This window comes from Muscardinus avellanarius (genome assembly GCF_963383645.1).
Source record: "Muscardinus avellanarius genome assembly, chromosome: 3".
In the NCBI taxonomy this organism is placed as follows: Eukaryota; Metazoa; Chordata; class Mammalia; order Rodentia; family Gliridae; genus Muscardinus; species Muscardinus avellanarius.
In genome coordinates this window covers 147,211,101-147,217,355 of record NC_137788.1, presented here as the reverse complement: position 1 = coordinate 147,217,355, position 6,255 = coordinate 147,211,101, and positions in this window count along the sequence as shown.

The window sequence follows — 6,255 nt, the reverse complement described above, 5'->3', positions numbered from 1 at the left end:
AAAAAAAAGGTAAAAAATTCCTCAAGCCAAAATCTAAATAAAGCTGGGAACCCAGACAGAGAGTTCAGGAGAGCTCAGAAGCTGCTTCTGCTCTGAGGACTCTGATCCTGAGAGCTGGAACCCGGGTTTTATTAGAGTTGAAAGAAAAGGATCGACAGAAAGTCAAAGTTAAAGCTCACCCAAGGTGAGAAGTCTTCCCCTGCAAACTAGCGTTCCAAGAAGCACGTCTTTGGGCAAGACCAAACCAAAATCAAACCCCACTTCTACTCCCAAGAAACTATAAAGAAAAGTAACCCACTGCTGCAGATTGAGTATGGGAGGTGCTGACACCACAAAACTAGAACTACAGGCAGCACCACCATACTTGACACTAGTCTCACTTTAAAGTTTTGTGTTTTTTTTTTTGGTGGTACTGGGGGTGGAACCCAGGGGCTTTCTACCTCCGGGCTATACTCCCAGACCTATTTTATATTTTATTTGGAAACAGGGTCTCACTAAGTTGCTGAGAGCCTCACTAAGTAGCTGGCTTTGAACCTGCGCAATCCTCCTGTCTCAGCCTCCCAAGTGCGGGGATTTTAAGCATGCACCACCACACCACCACTCCCGGTTCTAAGAAACTTTCAAATCAATCTTCATCACCTGCTCAGGAATAATAATAATGAACCTAAGTTATGAATTTAGATTACAGTGAGGTTTTTTGTTTTTGTTTTTGTTTTTTTGGTGGTACTGGGGATGAAACCCTTCTGCATCCAGGTTACACTCCAGACCTATTTTATATTTTTATTTGGAAACAAGGTCTCTCAAACCAGCCAGGCTGGCTTCGAACCTGCGAGATTCTCCTGTCTCGCCCCCCAAGCACAGGAATTACAAGCGTGCACCACCATGCCCGGCTAGATTACAGTGAGTTTAATTAACTCCAGGGTACTTGGCAAATGCAAAACCCTCTCTGGAGGAACATACCTTTATCCTAGCCTTAATTAATTACCACAAATAACTTTTCAAGGACAGTGCATAGCAACATAGCCAAGCATGTAGACACGTGGAAATGAGGCCCCAGGAATGAAAAAGAACTAGTAAAGAGAGATAGACACCACCAGACAGGAAAGTATAAAATAACTGTATAAACCGGGCGTGGTGGCGCACACTTGTAATCCCAGCATTCGGGAGGCTGAGACTGGAGGATTGTGGTTCGCGGACAGCCTCAGCTACTTAGTGGGACCCTCTGCAACTCAGTGAGGCTCAGTTTCAAAATAAAGAATAAAAAATAGGGCTGGAAGTGTAGCTCGGAGGTCAAATCCCCCTGGGTTCCATCCCCAGACCTGCAAAAAGTAAAAAATAAAAAACAACAACTGTATATACTGTGCTGAGAAAATAAAAGGCAAACTTGGAAGTATCCACAAGAAACAGAAAGCTATGAAGAATTACCACGCCAAAAGAACTTCTAAGAATGAAAAATACAATAACCAAAATCAGACTTACCAGATTACACAAAGCTAAAGGAATAATCAGCAAACCGTAGACAAAGTGAAAAGGAAGTGTTTAGGGCCCATCTTCAAGGACATCTCTCATTCCCTCGAGGTGGTCCCAGCTTACAAGTACAGTATAATTTTAGACCTTTCAGTTTCTGACTTGATAGATGCACACACAGAGACGGTAAAAAAAAAAAAAAAAAAATGAGAGTAGAAATGGAAGATAAAGTAAGAAAGTCTAACATAATTCTAGCCAGTTCCAGAAAGCAAACAGGGGAGTAGAATGAATATATGAGAGTATAATACCTGGGACTTTTCCAGAACTAATTAATATGGTGGATTTAAGAAAGCCAACAAATTCCAAACAGCAGATACAAACACTGTTGGGTAATATTTGGACAAAATGTTGAGTTCTCACCTGGGACAATAGTGCCATAGTAGAGCATGTTCTCAGCATGTGTAAGACTCTGGGTCTAAGCCCTAGCATCCCCCTCCAAGGGAAAAAAAGAAAAAGAACTTGAATTTGATTTTTCTTCAACAAAAATGGAAATTAGAAGACAAGGGAATGAATGGTATCTTCAATATGCTGACAGAAAATAACCTACAATCCTTTCCCAGCAAAAATATCCTTTAAAAAATTAAGGATACATTGAATGGTACACTTTATGTTTTTTCAGTAGTGCTGGAGATCAAACCCAGTACCTTGTTCGTGTTAGGCAAGTGCTGTACCACTGAGCTATACCTTCAGGTTGCCGACTTGTGTTCTTTAAAAAGGTGAACTTCAGCCAGGAATGGTGGTGCACACTTGTAATTCCAGTACCTGGGAGGCTAAAACAGGAGGATCGCAGGCTCATGGGCAGCCTCAGATACTTAGTGAGGCCCTTGGCAACTTAGTGAGACCCTGTTTCAAAATAAGGAATAAAAAAATAGGGCTGGGGTAGAATGTCCCTGGGTTCAATTCTCAGTACTGCAAACATAAATAAATAATAAGGTGTATTTCATGACATATGAATTACATGACAGTAAGCTATTTTTTTTTAACTGGCTATAAAAAAATCAACAGATAGTAAGTATTAGTGAGTATATGGGGAAATCACTGCTGGTAAGAAACATCTTGGAAAAGTGTAGTGCTGCGGAGTTATCACTGGACAGCGATTTCGCTCCTAGGTACATACCCAGAAGAATGGCAAACAAGCTGTGATGGTTAATCTTGACTGCCAACATGACTGTTCTGAGAAATGCCTAGGACATCAGTAAAGCACACATCTACAGGGTGTCTCCAGCAACCTCGGCATGTGGGACAGCAATGGGAGACCTGCGCTGACTGTGGGTGGCACAGTCCTACAGGCTGGGGCTGGGTAAGACAGGCCGGAGGCGGCAGCCCGCCGGTAGGAGCTCGAATCTTCCTGAGCCCCGTGTCTACTGCCCATCCCCGCTAGACTCCAGCTTCTGCGGCCCCTCTAGGTGGCCCACACCAGCCACCTCCAAGAGGCTTCCAGGCCTGCAGCTGAGGCCTGGGCCTTCCAGCGCAGACTGAACAGCCACTGGTTTCTCTGGCTCTCCAGTGCACAGCCAGCTTTGGGACTAAGACAGCCTCTTAGCTGTGTAAACCAACGGAACATATCCCTTTTTGTAATGTTACACATATACATTTGTTTATGGTGATAATGGCAGAACTCCATGAATATACTAAAAGCCACTGAACTGTACACATTACATGGGTAAATTTTATATGTGAAATATGTATCAATAAAGCTGTTATTTTATTTATTTTTTATAGTACTGGGGGTGGAACCCAGTGGCTTTCTTCCTCCAGGCTATACTCCCAGACCTATTTTATTCTTCATTTGTAAACAGGGTCTCACTAAGTTGCTGAGAGCCTCACTCAGTAGCTGAGGCTGCTGGCTTTGAACCTGTGTGATCCTCCTGTCTCAGCCTCCCAAGCGCTGGGATTACAAGCGTGCGCCACCACGCCCAGCTCTAAAGCTGTTATTTTAAAAAGTAGTAAAAATAAACACTGGCCGGGCATGGTGGCGCACGCTTGTAATCCCAGCACTAGGGAGGCTGAGACAGGAGGATGGTAGGCTCAAAGCCAGCCTCAACTACTGAGTGAGGCTCGCCACAACTTAGTGAGACCCTGTTTCAAAAATCAAAAATAAATAAAAAATAAGGCTGGGGGTGTAGCTCAGAGGTAGAATGCCCCTGGGCTCTATCTGCAGTACTGCAAAATAAAAGAAACGCAATTTCAGATGATCAAAATAAACCCCAATACAGATTTATTTTATGTTAGCCTCTTGTCACTGTGACAACACATGAGAAAATCAACAGAGTAAAGATTCGTTCTGGCTCATGGTCTGAGGTTTCAGCCTCAGTCGCTGGGCCCGATCGCTGTGGCTGGGGTGGGGCAGATCTGCAGTGGGAGGGCGTGGCAGAGCAGAGCCACTCACCTCCAGGCAGCCGTCCATTCGGTCACCGGCCCATCCGTGGACTAACCCGCTGCTGAGGGCAGGGCCTCCGGATCCAGTCATTTTCCAAACCCACCTCTCAACGCCGCTGCTGCACTGGGGACCAAGCCCTCGACACAGGCGCCTTTGGGGACATTCCAGAGCCAATCCACAGCACAAGTATTCAAAACAAGTGTGTGAATGTTTGCAGAAGCATTATTCATAATTCAAAGTGAACACAACACAAACAGTGGCCCTCAACTGATTAAGTTAAACGTATATATACATACAATGGGTTACTTTGCCATACAAAGGAATGTAGTACTGAGAAACACTACAGTAATGACGCACCTCAAAGACGTTTATTCTGTCACAAAAGAGCCACACATTGTAAGACTCCACTGGCGCGAAGTGTACAAAAGCCGACAGAAGGTAGATGGGGCCTGCCCAGGGCTCACAGGGATGAGGGGGTCTGGGGACAAAGCCAAGGAGCGCGGCGTGTCCCCTGGGCCGATGACAGCGCTCTAACTCTAACGTGGGCGGAGCTCCACAAATATGCTAAAAGCCACTAAGGGTATATATTACATGGGTAAAGTTTATGATATGAAATATATGTCAATGAAGCTACTATTTACTTTTTTAAAATTTTTATTGGTGCAATAAAGCTATTGTTTAAAAAGTAATAAAAATAAACACAATTTCAGACGATCAAAAACCAGTAGTTTGCTGGACGTGGCGGTACACACCTGTAACTCCAGTACCTGAGGGGCTACACAGGAGGATGGCAGGTTTGAGGCCAATTTTAACAATTTAGCAAAACCCTGTTTCAAAATAAACAATAAAAGGGACTAGGGGCATAGTTTGGAATTAGAATGCCACTGGGTTCAATTCCCAGTACCACAGAACACACACACACACACACACACACCAGTCCCTTTTTTTCTTTTGGTAGTACTAGGGATGGAACTTAGAGGCTTTCTACCTCCGGGCTATACTCCCAGACCTTTTTCTATTTTATTTGGAGAGAGGGTCTCACTAAGTAGCTGAGCCTGGCTTTGAACCTGTGCAATCCTCCTGTCTCAGCCTCCCAAGCGCAGGGATTACAAGCGTGCACCACCCTGCCCAATTTTTACTCTTTATTTTGAAACAGAGTCTCACTGAGTTGCAGAGGGCCTCACTAAGTAGCTGAGGCTGTCCACGAACCATGATCCTCCGGTCTCAGCCTCCCAAATGCTGGGATTACAAGCCTGTGCCACCACGCCCGGCTCACCAGTCCATTTTTATATACAGGATTTAAGCATCCTTGGACTCTGATGTCAAAGGAGTGTCCTAAAAACAATTCCCCATGAATATCAAAGGAAAAATATATTATGATGCTCAAAGTATTTCACATTTGGTCAGGGAAAGTAGTTCACTCAAGCTGCATCTTTTGCATCCCTTTTCATTGTGGTAAAATACACAAAACACATAATTTAGTCGGGCGTGGTGGCACACCCTTAATAATCCCAGCATCTGGGAGGCTGAGACAGGAGGATTATGGTTTATGGACAGCCTCAGCTACTTAGTGAGGTCCTTTGCAACTTAGTGAGACCGTTTCAAAATAAAAAATAAAAAAAATAGAGCTGGGAGCATAGCTTGGAGGTAAAATGCCCCTGGGTTCCATCCCCAGTACCACAAAAAAAAAAAAAAAAAAGAAAAAAAAACCCACAAAAACCTTATCCTCATTTTTAAGTGTTCAATTTGGTAGTGTTAAACATATTCAGATTATTAACAACCAATCTCCAGAAGTTTTTTATTTTGCAACACTGAAAATACTGATTAAACAACTAGTTCTCCTTGCCCCTCCTTTTGGTCCCCAGCAACCACCATCTGCTTCCTATTCCTGAGTTTTGAATTCTTTAGATACCTCGTGAATCATACCATATTTGTCTTTTTTTAGTGTGTGTGGGTCTGGGGATGGAACCCAGGGGCATTCAACTTCCAAGCTACACCCCAGCCTGATTTTTTATTCTTTATTTTGAAACAGAGCCTCACTAAGTAGCTGAGGCTGCCCGCGAATCATGATCCTTCTGTCTTAGCCTCCCAAATGCTGGGATTACAAGCGTGTGCCACCGTGTCTGGCCCATATTTGTCTTTTACTAACTAGTTTTTTACTTAGCACAGTATCTACAGCGTTCATCCAAGGCATGGCATGTGTCAGAATTTCTCTCCTTTTTAAAGATCTTGTCTATAAAAGAACCTTTGGCTGATTCTGCCTCTTGGTTACTGTGTAAAATACTGCTGTGAACATCAGTCTACCAATATGTCTTTGAGACCCTTTCAGTTTGAGTATCTATACATCT